Source organism: Lygodium microphyllum, chromosome 14 (assembly GCF_053477565.2).
Source record: "Lygodium microphyllum isolate KBCC chromosome 14, Lygodium_microphyllum_v1.1.10, whole genome shotgun sequence".
NCBI classification, from domain to species: Eukaryota; Viridiplantae; Streptophyta; class Polypodiopsida; order Schizaeales; family Lygodiaceae; genus Lygodium; species Lygodium microphyllum.
In genome coordinates this window covers 75,729,112-75,746,209 of record NC_141148.1, presented here as the reverse complement: position 1 = coordinate 75,746,209, position 17,098 = coordinate 75,729,112, and positions in this window count along the sequence as shown.

The following is a 17,098-nucleotide window of genomic DNA, read 5'->3' as shown; positions in this document are numbered from 1 at the left end:
GCTTATTAAGCTAGTAGGGTAGGGATACTAATCTATATGAGTCCTAGAGATAGGTTCCTAAAACTAAATGCTGGGATAACTCATACACTATGTGTCACAGATCGCATGGTAGGAGGACTTGCTTGAGTTGTTGCACCAAACATACACCATACACACAAGAGGAAGCTCAGTCAAGAACACAAGAAGAGAGATGGAGGCCAAAAAAATTTCTTGCTTTTTTCTTTTTTTCCTTTCATACATAGCTTTTTTCTTTTTTTTCTTTCATACACAATACACTATACACAAAGTAAAGATAAGATACAATACAAAGGAAAATAGCCTATTAAGTCAAAGAGTGCATAACCGACTATACTAATTGATTGTTCCTATAACTATGCTAGTTCTAGGTAGGTGCAATAAACCAAATATGATAAGTGATAAGGCATTGGACATGTGAAAATCATAATAATCATTGACATGCTAAGTGTAGATATGCAAACCCATCTAACTAGGTGGTCCATTATCAATGTTTGGATGTGTTGAGCTTGCCATCTCAACATAGTGGATTTCAAGTGAATATGTTGGAAAGAAGGTTTGATAAGACATTGGCTATGTGAAAATCATAATAACCATTGACATGCTAAGTGTAGATATGCAAACCCAGCTAACTAGGTGGTCCATCATCAATGTTTGGATGTGTTAAGCTTGCCATCTCAACATAGTGGATTTCAAGTGAATATGTTGGAAAGAAGGTTGGTTGAAGATAGATTGTCATATTACATGCATTTCTCCATGTTTTCATACCATTTTATTAGTTACCATGGATTTGACGGGAATGTCATATTCCTTCATGGGTAGCTCATACAAGTAGTGCACTAGAGGGTAACAATGTTTGACATGATTAGTATCAAAGTGCCCAATACATTAGCCATCCAAAGTCTCTAACCCCATGTAATCTATCTTTCTCATGGGAACACAGTAGGGTTTGAGGCCTCAAAATTTCAGTATTTGTTTTTTACCTTTGATTAATTACAACAACACTAGGCTGCCTTTCTAAAATGATTACTTGTTAATGTGCTTATCTAACCAAGACTTTCGTTAAGATATTTTCAATAAGCACAATATGATACACAAGTAATTGTATCTCAATAAGGCATTCAAGTTCAATAAGGTGTTTTGTTTAAGCTTTAGTGCCTTTCCAACATTTATGCATTGTGATCTGAAGATATGTATAAGGTACTCAAATGGCATAATGATATAAGTTGCATAAGTCAACTTGAAGGGTGTTTACCATATGGCCATCCTATAAGTTGCACGTTAATGTTGAGATATCGAGCTCCACTCGTAATATGCCAGGGTGACCATTGTGCATTTATGTCACCGACTTGTTAGCTGTAGATGGCGGTTGGTACACCGCCCATGAATAATAGCTAGATGACAGCTATCCTTATCTACTCTAGTTCGTGGCTCAGCTAGTATGCCACCTTAGTTAGTTGAGTTTGGTTTGAGACCCATATATAGGGTTCTTCTATTTCTCTGTACTAGAGTTTTTTTTGGCTTACACAACTAAGAAGAGGAAAACTATTTTCAGTCTCCACCTTTGTGTGTATTCCCCCATTGTGTAAGTGAGAAAGCTACAAGTGAGACTCCTTCCTTCTCTCCCACAATCTTGACATGGTATCAGAGCCTGGTTCATGGTAAAGAGATCAATAAAGCAAACCAAGTTCGCAGTGTTCTAGTAAGAGAAACAGTGTTGCTTTCACTTTTCGAGTTTGGGAGTAAGTCTCTGCAAGTAGCACAACCGGAAAGTGCAAGAGTGCATTGTCTCAGATTGAGATGCCTTTCGCGGTGTAGCAAGAGGGCAGTATATGCTGCGGGATAAGGGCTTTAGCCCTTGGTTGCCTTGTTTTTTTATTCGAGGCCATTTCAGGGCCTGTTTTGGAGGCGGAAGTTTTCCGCACGCACTCAGAAAAGGCCCTGTCTTTTGCTGTGTGACCATTGTTCTACAAGTCGGTGAAAAGATACCATGGAAATTGCATTGTATGCCTATGCGCAGAGACATTGGGAGTTTCCAGAATCATCATTGTTGCCTGCTAATGCAAAATCGTCACTAGGAAGTGACTGTGTGGTCAAATACCACTTTCATCAGTTTTGCAGATTTGCCCTTGTGAGACTAAAGTTGTGTTTGTTTGCAGTGATAGAATATTTTGCAGTGTACTGTAATGGCATCTGATTCTCTTTCACAGATTATCACTGAAAAGCTTGACAAGAACAACTTCCCAGCATGGAAGTTTAAAATGACGAATTTTCTTGTGAAAAAAGGATATTGGGAATTCGTTACAGGAAATGAAGAAGAACCAGTTGTTCTTGATGTTCCCAATCAACAGCAAATGCAGGCATTTAAAGGATGGCATGAGAGAGCCAGAAAAGTTATGTACTGGCTGTCTATCAGTATTTCAGACTCTATGATTGTGCATATTCAGGATGCAAGTATGCCAAAGGAGGCATAGGATACTTTGTCAAAAATGTATAGCACAAATATGCAAGCCAAGAAAATGCAACTCAAGTAAGAGTTGCACAATGTGCAAAGAGAAAGTATGAGCATCAATGACTATCACATGAATGTGAAGAAGATTGCAGATGCACTTACTTCCATTGGGTCGCCACTGGAAGATGATGATTTAGTGTCTATGACAGTTTTGGACATCCATTTCTGTCCGTGAAAGATTTCCTGATTTTGAGGAGTTGATTGCTCTTCTAATTTTTGAGGAGCAGAGAAATGGTGGTGCATCTTCTGCAGGAGGAACTTCAAAAGAAATTGTCTTCTACTCAAATGCTAGAAGAGGTAGAGGCAGAGGTAGAGGAGGCCGATCTGGAGGCCGTGGTAGAAATCAGAATATGCAGCAAACTCAAGAAAACCACTCCTATGGAGGAGGACGTGGTAACTCTAGAGGCAGGGGGAGCCAAAGAGGTCTTGGTGGATGGCAAAGAGGCCAAAATGCAAATAGCAATGTTGAATGCTACTACTGTGGTAAAATGGGTCATATGGCTAAAGACTGCTATAAAAAGTAGAATGGCATCATGAATGAAAAATTGCAACAAGGGAATTATGCATCTTCTAGTAGACAGGGTGATGACAGAAATGAGCATTTGTTTATGGTGCAGTACATGAATAATTCTATGACAAGTGTAGAAGACAGCAACGAAGTGTGATATGTTGACTCAAGTGCGTCAAACCACATGACAGGTCATGAAGAATGGATGCAGGATGCAAGGAAAATGGAAAACCTAGGATTTGTGGAGACTGGTGATGATACTGCACATCCTATTGTGCAGATTGGAAAGATTCCTTTGTCTATGCAGGATGGGAAAAAGAAATACCTGTCAGATGTATTTCATGTCCCGAATATCACCAAGAATCTGGTTTCTATTGGTCAAATGGTTGAGCAGGGCTTCCACGTCACATTTAATCCTCATGGATGCTTTGTTTAGGATATGAAAAATAAATATCACTTGATAGCAAAAGGAAAGAAGAAGGGTAGAATGTTTTACGTTGGATGTAAACATGCCTAAATTGAGTGCAGTAATGTTTGCACATGGAACCGATGTAGTTGCAGATATTAATATCTGGCATAAACGCATTGGTCATGTTAATGTACAGTGACTTAAATCAATGCAGGCCCAAAATATTGATGCAGGATTGCCTAAATTCAAGGTTGCAGAAATGTATAAGGTATGTGAAGCCTGTCAATTTGGAAAATAGGCAAGGAAACCATTTCCTAGACATGTTCAAGAGAGTAAGAAGCCATTGGAATTAATCAACTCTGATCTGTGGACAACTAAAGCTTTATCTATTGGAGGCTGTCATTATTTTGTCACTTTTATTGATGACTATAGTAGAAAATTTTGGGTGTATTTTATGAAAAAGAAAAGTGAAGTGTTTGGGAATTTCAAAACTCTTAAAGATATGGTTGAAAAAGAAACAGGCCTGCAAATAAAATGCCTAAGGTCAGATGGAGGGGGAGAGTACCTCTCAAATGAGTTTGCAAGGTTCCTGTAGGAGCATGGCATAAAGCAACAATATTCATGCAGTCATACCCCACAACAAAATGGAATTGCAGAAAGGAAAAACAGGCATATTGGAGAGGTATCTCGTGCCATGCTCAACGAAAAAGACTTGCCAGATATTCACTAGGCTGAAGCAGTTACTACACCATTCTACATAATGAACAGGACTCCCACTGCAGCAATACATGGAATGACTCCAGAGGAGAGGTATACTGGTAGGAAACCAGATATTTCTCATTTGAAAATTTTTTGTTGCATTGCCTATGTTCATGTGCCAGATGAGTTGAGATCCAAGTTGCATCCAAAAGCTGAGAAGTGCATATTTATTGGTTACTCTCTGTAGCAAAAAGGGTATAGATGCTATAACCCTTCTACTCGTAAGTTCACAGTGAGCAGAGATATTGTTTTTGATGAGATGAGTAGCTGGTATAAACCAGTAAATGTGATTGATGATGTAGATGCACAAAATGTAATGATGTACAGAATTCATAGCAGCAGTCACAAAATATTAGTGGACCTGGAGTGTCCTCTAGCAATGGTTCACATTCTTCGCCATGGACAAGCAGATTGAGATCAAGAGAATCTCCTCAAAGCAATGCAGATAGTGGTATGTAGGTTTCATGAAAAGGAAAAGAGAAGGTAGATCAGCCTATATTTGATGTGAAAGCAGGTCACTCTTATGTGGATGGTGAATCAAGTGGCTCAGAATAGAGCATTGATGATGAGTTGGGTATTCATTCTATTGTTACACCTGGAGTAAGAAAGACCAAGGATGTTTTGAGAGTACCTACGAGTGAGCCTACTTTGCGCAGGTCTACCAAAGCTAGGTATCCTGTGGATAGGCTGAAATATGATGGATTTACAGCCATTCACTATGCCTATATGGTCAAAGAAATACAGGAACCAAAACCCACTTCTTTTGAGCAAGCCATGGGAAAAGAAAAATGGGAGAAAGCCATGGATGAAGAAATGGATGCCTTGGAAGCAAATGCTACATGGAAATTGGTACCTTTGCCTAAAGATAAGAATGCAATTGGTTGTAAGTGGGTTTATAAGGTAAAGCACAATGCAGATGGTTCTGTGAACAGATACAAGGCAAGATTAGTAGTCAAGGGGTATGCACAAACATATGGCATTGATTATGAAGAAACATTTAGTCCGGTTGCAAGGATGGCAACCGTAAGAGCAGTCATTGCTATGGCTACATCAAAGGGATAGTATTTACATCAGATGGATGTAAAGAATGCCTTCTTGCATGGTGATTTGCAAGAAGAGGTCTATATGGAGCAACCACCAGGTTATGTGCATACTATTCATCCTGAGTTTGTTTGCAAGTTGAAGAAAGCCTTGTATGGTTTGAAGCAAGTACCTAGAGCATGGTCTGACAAGATAGGACAGTATCTTGTCACTATTGGCTTTCAGATTTCCAAGGCAGATTTCTCACTTTATGTGAGAAAAACAGAGAAAGGTATTATGCTACTTGTCATTTATGTTGATGATTTGATTATGACAGGTGATAGTGATGAAGATATCCTTCATGTGAAAATGTTATTGAAGCAGAAGTTTGAGATTAAGGATTTGGGAGAGCTACGTTATTTCTTGGGCATTGAGGTGATTAGATCACCAAGTGGGATATGGCTCTTGCAGAGGCAGTATGGATTGGACATGCTGTCCAAATATGGGATGACAAGCTATAAGCCTATTTCAATTCCTTTGGAGCAGAATGTGAAGCTAAGCGCAGATGCAGGTGAGCTTCTAGAAGACCCTACTATGTACAGATGCATAGTAGGAAGTTTGATTTATATGACTATTACCAAGCCAGATTTGAGCTATGCTGTTGGAATGGTAAGTCAGTTTATGCAGGCTCCAAGGAAACAGCATTTGGATGTGGCTAGACGCATACTCAGGTATGTGAAGTCCACATTGCAGTATGGACTATTTTATGAGACTGGGGTTCAGATACAGTTGCATGGATACACTGATGCTGATTGGGCTGGTAGGATTTCTGATAGACGATCTACCAGTGGATATGTGTTCTCTTTTGGGAGTGCTGCAGTCACTTGGAGCAGTAAGAAACAGCCTATAGTTGCCTTGTCGAGCATAGAGACTGAGTACAGGGGTGCAGCAATGGCTGCATGTGAGGTAGCTTGGTTGTATAAGCTACTTTATGATATGCATCAGCCTATATATGGGCCAGTTGTCATTTATTGTGACAACATGAGTAGTATACACTTGGCAAATAACCCAGTCTATCATGCTAGAACAAAGCACATTGAGGTGCATTATCACTATGTGCGGGAGAGGGTTTTACTAGGTCTTATTGATCTAGTTTATGTCAGCACAGAGGATCAGGTAGCTGACATATTTACGAAGGCATTGGGCGCAGAGAAGATGCGCAAGTTTAGAGACCTGCATGGTGTGCAGGAATTGGGATTGAGCTCGAGGGGGAGTGTTGAGATATCGAGCTCCACTTGTGATATGCCAGGGTGACCGTTGTGCATTTATGTCACCGACTTGTTAGCTGTAGATGCGGTTGGTACACCGCCCATGAATAATAGCTAGATGACAGCTATCCTTATCTACTCTAGTTCGTGGCTCAGTTAGTATGCCACATTAGTTAGTTGAGTTTGGTTTGAGACCCATATATAGGGTTCTTCTATTTCTCTATACTAGAGTTCTTTTTGGCTTACAGAACTAAGAAGAAGAAAACTGTTTTCAGCCTCCACCTTTGTGTGTATTCCCCCATTGTGTAAGTGAGAAAGCTACAAGTGAGACTCCTTCCTTCTCTCCCATAATCTTGACAGTTAAACTAAGAGTGCTACCATGAGCTTATGATTTTTGTTTGATTGGAAAGTTGAGACTCTCTTAGTTGGGACACTAAGGTGAATCTTATTTGTTTCCTCTTCTTGGCTATTTTCTTGAGGATAGTAAGGGCTACACTTGTAATGCACGACCAAGAATAGGGATAGGAGATGTTCAATGACTTCATTTAAGTAACGGATTACTTTGTTGCTGACAATTTCAATGGGGCAGCCAAATTGTGAGATGAAGTTCTTCCATAAAAGGTTTGTTCCAGTATCATTCTATCACATTGTGGCCCTAGCCTTTTATCAATAGGTACTAAAATGTAGTATGCTTCACAATATTGGGCAAAATGTCTAATAGGTCCCATAAAATCTAATCCCCACTTCTCAAAAGGTTGGTGGAAAATTATAAGAAAGAGTTCCATTTTATCCTTTTTGATCAAAAGTTTGGTATATTGGCACTTATTGCACTATTTGACGTAATGGGCCATGATCTTGAAAAGGGTTAGCCACCACAATTAGAAGTGTATAATCTTCCTCGTTATGGCATTTGCATCAAAGTGTCCTCTTACAATCCCTCAGTGTACTTCTTGTAGCACACCCTCAAATTTGTGCTCATGTATGTACCCTCGTAGAAGATAAAATCATAATAATTCAATTGTGATCATGTATGTACCCTCGTAGAAGATAAAATCATAATAATTCAATTGTGATCATCTAATAGGGTCCTGTTTTGATTTGAAGATGGGTGAAACACACCTTAATCCAAAATTAGTATTTCAAAGGATTCAAGGGGAGTTGGTACTACTGATATCTTTCAATGATGAATCAAAGTTTCTCAAAGGTGCTCCTTTCAACTAGAGTCATCAATGAATACCTCAAGTTATCATCTAAGAAAAATCTTAAAAATAGTGCACATGAGACATTGGAAAATGATCGGTGCATTGGTTAAGCCAAATGACACGAAAATGCAAGCAAACACTTTGCATTTTCTTATGGTGAAGAAGGTCTTAGGTTGATCACTAAACTACATTTTCACTTGATTATATCCTAGAAACCCAACCAAGTAGCTATAACATTCCTTATCTACCACTTGCTTGATCATATGATCTATGTACATTACTAGATGATGGTCCTATTTTGTTGCAATATTAGCTTCTTTGTAACTAAGGCATACTCAAATCTTATGATTTTTCTTGTGCACCACGACCATGGGTGACATTGAGTCTGTACGTTCAATCTCATAAATAAATCTTGCACTTTGCAGCTTTTGCAACTCTTTTCAAATGACATGTTGAAGGAAACTTTATGGTGTAAGTGGAGCTTGGCATCACATTCCAAGGGATTGTATGTGTTAGTACTTGGGGTAGTATGCCCTTAAGGTTTGAGTAGTTTTAAGGAAATATATAATCATATTCTCTTAGTATATCAACAAGATCATTTTTGTTCTCATCATTAAAATCTTCAATGGCATGAACTAGTTTAGGGGGGTACCCCCTATGTATTTAGATGTTTGTGCATCAAATGGAATTGGAGTTTTGCCTTAGTCTTGTGAGACTTGGTGAGTGGTGGAATTTTGGGATCTGAGTCATCATTTCCATTTGTCTCTGAGTCAAGAATTTTCTATAGTAGAGTGTCAAAGCTCACTTTGATTTCAAAAGAAGTAAAAACCCAGAGTCCATACCATGTAATCATAGAAGCTATGCCACATGTGGAAAGATGGATGCATGCAATATGCAAAATGCAAACATAATTGCTTGGTTAAATTACAGTCCTTAACCTCACTTCTCGACACTCATCAAATAACAAGAATATGGTCCTTATGATGTTGACCAAGTAAATAACCCTTCTTGCAACTGTAGGCATCCTTCACGACCCTCAAACTATCCCAACCATCTTTCCCACTCATCATGAGACTCCTAATTCGGTGATGAAAATCCCAACTTTCGTGCATGCAAAGAACATTTTGTGCACATGCTCTCTCCGAGGCACATGCATCTTAGGTTTATTGTATATAGCTACAACAAGTATCATGCTATGCTAATGCTCAATGATGGTGCAATGAGTGCATCAATAATCCAACCCATGGCATGGAAATAATTGATAAAATCAGGAGACGACCCCTGAGTATAGTATATCCGACAAGTGTAACATGAAGTGCTCGTGAATCCAAAAATCCTCATGATTTGCAAAGATATCACTAAGAAAATATACTTATTTCAGGATGTCCAATAGATATCATTAAGGTCCTACTTTAATCTATCCTAAAAGATACCAATATCAACCAAGTCTATCAAGTCTTCAAGCTCAACAAATCCAAAATAATGATGCAAACAATTCTTGTTCTAGAAAAATACAAAAAATATAGCTACAAAATAACAAAACAAATAGTTACACAAACGACTAAGCTAAAAAAATATTATCTATCTAATGTCTCTCTTGGGGTTTTCAGTTTATGTGAAAGCACTTGATAACATGATAAAATATTTACTGCCACCAAGAGATATGTTTTTGTATGCCCCCAAACTTCTGTATGCATAACATCAAGTATATTTGTTCTCAAATCTCTATCATGTAAAAAAGTTTGTCATGCTACTTACTTATCAAACTAACATGGTTCATACACTTTATGAAATTCTACAACTCTAAAAGTAGAAAATCCTATAACCAAACCTTTGAAGTACATTAATTTCAACCTTTGTATATTTGTATATCCAATACATTTATGCCATATTTCAATGTCTATAACTACTCCTTTGCCTCTAGCATACATAGCAGCATTCATAGTAGGAATTCTAGCATCTAAAGTAAATGTACAACCAACTCTACTTCCTTTTGCGAGAAACCTACACTCATAATTAAACTCTTCTACAAAATAACCTTTTGCATTAAATAAAATATATAGCCCTTGCTCTACCATTTGGCCAATAAAAACTTATTTGTTTGTGATGGATAGTACATATAATACATCTAAGAGATTCTTTATCTAACCATCATGCAAGGGCAAGTGAACCTTTCCAATGTGTGAAATTGGGTGGCATGAGTCATCACTCATCTACACATAACCTAGATTTTGTAAAACTTTCATTTCTCTAAACCATTCAATATAGCTGGTCATATAATTAGTTGCGCTTGAATTAACATATCATACATCATCATGTATCACATTTTTTGTAACATCATTCATCATATTCTACATACCAAATAGATGCTCATTTTTGTTTTCATTTCTTCATGAAGGAGATGTATTATTTCCTTGCTATAAATCACAGCTACAAATATCATCCTTCTTAGCATAACACTAAGTTGCAATATGACCTATTTTACCATAATTAATGATAAATAATATTAGAATTTCTAGAACTTTTTCTTTGCCATCCACCACTTCCTATAAAGCTCCCTTGCCTCTAAAGTTTCCATGGCCTGTTGAAACTTGCATTTCATTGAACAGCTGATTTAACTTGTTTTATTGGTTTATCACAAGCATGTTCCATACCATGGTCTCTTGAAAATGATCTGCTACGTCCTCTTTCTAAAACTCAAGTACAATGCTTGGAAATATTCACCATCTCTTTTAGATGATTCACCTTGCATGTTGATCTCTTCAATGATCATGACGACAGAGACTGACTCATTAATCATTGGAAATAAGTTCTCTATATACACAAAAGTGACAAAGGATTTCTAGGCCTTCTCATTATTAAGGCAACCCGAAGTAGATGAAACCAAATCACCATTGTGAAGCATTGTAACAATAGCTGCTAAGACATATGTAATGCTTCTCACTTTCAAAACATACTCATTTACAGATATCTTCTCTTGAAGCATTGTAACAATAGATGCTAAGACATCTGTAATGCTTCTCACTTTCAAAACATACTTATTTACAGATATCTTCTCTTTCTTCAAAGTACTCAACTATTACTTGAGTTGAATGTTTCATGCTCTTGTATTCATTGAAAGCACATTCTCATTAATTGTCCAAGTTACATGTGAAATTTTTACATTTTTTATATATCCCAGCATAGTATTATCAATGACTATAGATAGCCAGTACATTACATTTTTGTCTTTTGCATTCCATTCTTTTCACATCTCTAATTCTTCTATAGTCACAAGATTACTTGACTCTACCTCCTTTTTTCACCTGCAACAAACTCATAAAGGCCTTTTTCAATAAGGAAGTTCGTCACAAAAAAATTCCATGATGGATAACTATTCTTGTACAACTTCTCAATGATGGGGTTTCATTGTTCTCTATCATCTTCACAAAATTGATACAAAATAGCAAGCAAGTCTTTTGCAATCTTTTACAAGAAGTGCACAATAAACACTAAGCATCCTCTTTTACGATTTGCTTGATAGTACATGTAATCTGTAACCTATTTGTAATAAAACTTGTATTTTCTTCTTGGAAGATACCTTAAAACTTACAAATTTGATCTTTAATATGTATATGCACTTTTGATTGACACAACCAAAATTATAGTGTATCTTCAAGTTGTGGTCCATAACCTTGTATACTTAAAAGGGGGCCCCAAATGGCCTTATATAGCCAAAAAAGTAGCAAAAAAGTCCCTATTGACTTATGTGTAGAATATGAAGTGCTCTGTTTGTACACCATATCTCACAACAATCTGATATTTTTGCTCTACCTTGCTTTTGATGCCTCCATAGGCACTATCCAAGAGAAAGAGTAGAAAATGGGAGAGCTTCTTACCTGTTGCGTGCTTCCTCTAATCCTTCTTTTACTTCACTATAACTTTCAAAACTAGCATCTCTCAATGATGCCACTTGAATACAATGTCATGAATCGCATGATGAGGGGACTTGCTTGAGCTATTGTGCCAAATACATACCATACATATAAGAGGAAGCTCACTCAAGAACATAAAAAGAGAGATGGTGGTGTGCAAATTGGATGATGTATGCGTACGTAGCGAGTGCCGAAAGGTCCCCAAGAACAAATAACTCTACTTCTTACTCAAAATCCAAGAGAATAGACTTGCATGACATAAAGCAAGAAGACCAATTGGGTGCAATCTCCCCCCATGCCTTGTGTGAGCGCTCCACAAAGCATGTATTTAATATTTTATTCATCTCCAAGCTCAAAAATAGCCAAAATTTACAATTATCATGCTTTAGCTTTTGTGTTTGCTTTTGTCCAAATAGAGAATAAAGCGGTTAGGTGTCCCAAGAGTCGGGCTATGCCCAAATACAATGACCAATAATGAATATTTAAATCATGCACCCATGTGTATACAAAATAATAAATATATGTCAAACGCTTCAATAAATAAGTGCATCAATATAAATATTGACACCACACCGAAGACGTGTGTCCATAAAAAATGATAATTTCTTCTCAATAACTTGAATACATGCTATTGCCTAGTGCTTCCCAATGCCACCGTCGCTTGCTCTACACATCAACTAAAGTATTCACAATTGTTAGAAAATAATAACATTAAACCAAAAAAAGTAAATACCTAGCAGTCTTTAGCTATAAAATAAATAAATAGGTTGGAACTCTGTCCTAACCTTAATTTAATACGAGTGCGCACTCTAAACTCATAAACGTCCATTAATTTAAATATGTATTTTGCAGAATCACCCGTTATGGAATCACCCACTTGCACATTAAATTAACTTGACGCCCGAAAAGGACAGGCATCCCCATCAACTTTTTGCACAAGGAATCCACCTTGTGTAGTACGAGCCCCGACAAATAAATATAATTTTATGGAATCCACCGTAAAACCTCACGGAATCCACCATGGAATATGCCTCCTGGCATTATACCCCCGGGTGGGATAGCAATTGTCCTCAATTGCTATTAGCTCAATGTGGAGCGAGTAGTGAGGGGTAAGCACTTAGGTCACGAGCGTGCATCCATTGGGCCTCTTCAACAAGATGATTTTTAAATTTCACCAAATATATAAAATATCTACGGCCAGTTCTAGTGATCATAAAGTCGGTAACTAAAATAGTCTTAGGTTCAAGGATTTCAGTTTCTTCTTCTAACAAATGAGGATTTTCATAGACAGGGTGGACAAGTAATTAGCTTTTCTTTTCTTGTTTGCTTGTTTAGTATATGATTGATGGGCTTTTACAATCATATCTTTAACTTCATCAAAAATAGTAGCATATATATTGGCAATATCATCAGCAACTTTAAAAAAAAATTGCAATGAAGTAATAGGTATAGACAATCTATATCCATAAATGATTTCAAAATGTTCTTTTCAAGTAGCTGTATGTGGAGTGTTATTGTATGCAATCTGAAGTAAATGTAAGTGTGTATCCCATGTTTGTGGTTTTGAAATTGTGTATGCACGTAAAAGATCCAAGATTGTACTGTTTGTAGCTTCTATTTGTCCATTTTTTTCAGGATGAAATGTAGATAAAAAATCAATCTTTGTTCCTAAGTTTGCAAACAAAGTAGTCCAAAAATTATTGTAGAATCTAGAATCACGATAAGAAATAATAACTTTTGGTAAACTATGGTTAGTGAAAACAGTTTTCAAATAAGCCAATGAATCAATTGGAATCCAGTTATTGGCAATTAATTTATTCCAATCAGCTTGAAAACTGGGGTGATGCTAGGAGGCATATTACACGGTGGATTCCGTGCCATGGTGGATTCTGTGAGGTTTTACGATGGATTCCGTAAACTTTGATTACCGAGTCTCATACACAAAGTGGATTATTTGTGCGAGAAGTTGATGGGGATGCCTATCCTTTTGGGCGTTTCGTTAATTTAGTGTGCACGTGGGTAATTCCATAGCGGGTGATTCCGCAAAATACATATTAAATTAATAAACATTTATGAGTTTAGAGTGCGCACTCATGATAAATTAAGGTTAGGATTGATTTCTAACCAATTGATTTATTTATGTAGCTAAAGACTGCTAGGTATTCACTTTTGTCAGTTTAATTGTATTATTTTACTAACGATCGTGAATGCTTCGGTTGATGTGTAGAGATAGCAGCAGTGGCAGTGGAAAGCATTGGAGGATAGCGTGTATTCGAGTTATCATCTATATTTTGATGGGCACATACCTTAGGCATGGTGCCTATATTTTGTCACACCTATTTATCAAGGCGTTGGATATTTATTTATTATTTTTGTATGTGCATGGGCGCACGATTTAGTTATTTGTATTTGGACATTGTATTGGGTATGCCTAACTTCTTAGCGCCCGCTCATTAGCTTTATTTCTATTTGGCACTAAAGCAAACTCAAAAGCCAAAAGCGTGCTATTTTATAATTAGGGCTATTATTTGAGCTTGAAGATAATTAATACATAAAATACATACTTTGTGGAGCACTCACACAAGGTATGGGGGGAGATTGCACCCAATTGGTCTCTTGTTCATGTCGTGCATGCTTTCTACATTGATTTTTGTGCAAAAAGTAGAGTTCTTTTGTTCTTGGGGACCTTCCAACACTCACTACGCGCGCTTACGGCACCCGATCTGTGCATCAGTAGTATCAGAGCGAAGCTGAGATCGAGAGCTTCTAATCACTACCCATCTTGCGCGAAGGTGGAGCTCCTAGAAAGATCGAGCTCTACAGTGAGTTTCATCACGAACGATCGATACGGGTGGATTCCTGGCGGTCAAGAACCTCTGTCTACAGCCTGTGATCGCGAAGGACCGGCCTGAGGAAGCGGAGGACCACTCCTACATCTCTCTCTCCAAGTCGTTTTGTAATAGAGAATACAGATAAGGTCCATAACTTCAAAAAGCTTAAAAGCTTTGATTATTATTAAGCTTAATAATAAAGCTTAGAGCTTCAAAAATCGGCGACTGGGCAGCAACAGCATGCTGACACAGTAAACGGTGTCAAAAATGGACCCCCCCTTAAAAATCGACGACAGGCAGTTCTCTTTCTTAAGCTTAAGTCACATAAGCTTTACAAAAGCTTAATCACTAAAGTTCTCCAAGTCTTGTGATTACTGTAAGTCACAAAGGTCAAACAAGTCAGAGAAGTCATTACAGAATAATTCCAATAACTCCCATAAGGACTGTTCCTGCGCAGAAGCACAGAACTACAAAATTTCTCCCTGGAAGACTCTGTTCACATACGCAGACTTGCTGAACCAATTTCAGCACACGTAGAAGGTCATACGCAGTTTCTACAAAGACTACAAATCCCGTAACTACAAAATACGAAGACCGTAAAAGCCAAATAAAAATCTATAATCCTTGTATACCCGACTTTGAGCTACGCTCATCCCACTAATTGGACTTTGAGAGAGTGAGGTCTTTTGGATTTTTACAGGATGACGGAACAAAATATGGACAATTTAATGGCTGAAGGTGATCTTCCCGAACCTACGATGGAACAAAAATTGGATTTAATTATGATGCAGCTTGATGAAGAATGAAGAGCTCGACAAGCTTTGCAAGTTCAATTGGCCAATTTGCAATGATCTACTACCGACAAAGATGGACCACAACCCGAAGATCTTATCCGACTACCATTGATGCGACACTCGAAGCTCAATCCATCCGCAAAGAAATAAAGATAAGTAAAAGAAATTTCAAATTCCATACTTTCAATGGAACTCGAGATGGAAAGACTATACTTGCATTTATCAGTCTGTTTGATGATTACTTTCATGAAGAGACATACGTTGAAAAAGACAAAATTAAATATGTCACTAATCATTTAGTCGATCGAGCATCTCTTTGGTGGACCGTGGTTCACAAGAGCATTGATTGTCCCACTACCTGGGAGAGTTTCAAAAAGAAGTTTCTGTAGAATTTCCTTCCTCCTCAATTCCATGAAAAATCCATAAAGAAATGGGATCTTCTACAGCAAAGAGATCATGAGCCTATTTCCCAATGCACCGAACGTTTTTGGAATGCCTTATTGCAACTCCGAATGCTTGAAGACGTACCTGAAGCGACTCACAAACGCAAGTTTATGTCTGGCTTACTTGCACATTACTACGCTAAAGTCAATATGTTCAAGCCTACAACCCTTGAAGATGCATTTTCTTTGGCTCATGACACTGAAGACAAGATTCGAGGAAGAGATAAGCGTCCACAACAATTTCAAGCAAATGGTAACTATGGTTCCAAGCAATTCAATTCAAATTTTAGAAGGTTCAATCAAAGTTGTTTTCCTTCATCATCTTTCCATAAGTCTTGGACAAAACCACCTGCTTTGCCATCAAATACCAATCAAAACCCTAAGCCATCCTCATAGCCAAATCCTAATATTCCTAGACTTCCTGCCATTGCCAACAATGTATCTAAAGCCAAACCAATAGTTTGTTACAAATTCCATCAATCTGGACATCTAGCAGCCAATTGCCAATCAAAGAAGCCACCTGTCCATATCAATTATCTTGGAGCAATGGAAGATGAAAAACGTGAGGAAATACCTGACTTTACGGAAGATGAAGACGACATTGCTACTCCTTCAGATACTTTACCAAGTATGCCAACTCCACATTCTTTGTTGATAATGAAATGTTTAGTACATGGAAAAGAAAAGATTATTTTGCATGATAATGGTAGCACACATGATTTTATTTCTGCAAAGTTAGTGAAAGAATTGAATTTACAAACTATTTCTACACATTATCGCATTAAAGCAGCATTCTTATGCACAAGATATAATGGAACACAAGAGGTGCATGACTTAGAAATTAAAATTGGTTAATACACTGAATGAAGGAATTTTCTAGTTGTACCTTTGAAGTCCAGTGATATTATCCTAGGTATGCCTTGGTGTCATCAGTATAATCCTGACATAGATTATTCCATGCATTCAATTAAAATTCATTTTCAAGGAAAACAAATTACATTGCATGGTATGCATACATCCAATAATTTTCCACTGCTTACTCATACTCAAGCTAAACGTGCATTATGTAAAAGTAGCAAATCTTCTCTAATTTGGGTGAATGAACTTCAAGCTAAAGAAAAACATATGCATCCTAGGCATAAACAATTTCTTGCTCAATTTAAAGATTGTTTTGTTGATGATTTACCACCTGGACTACCACCTTCACGTCATGAAGATCACAAAATAGATTTAATTCCTGGTACACAACCACCATGTAAAGCACCATATAGGCATAACCAAATTGAACAGAAAGAAATTCAAAATCAAGTAGAGGAATTGCTAAATAGAGGATTAATTAGACCTAGTAGTTCTCCATTTGGTGCACCTGTTTTATTGGTAAAGAAGAATAATAATACTTATCGCATGTGCATTGATTATCGTG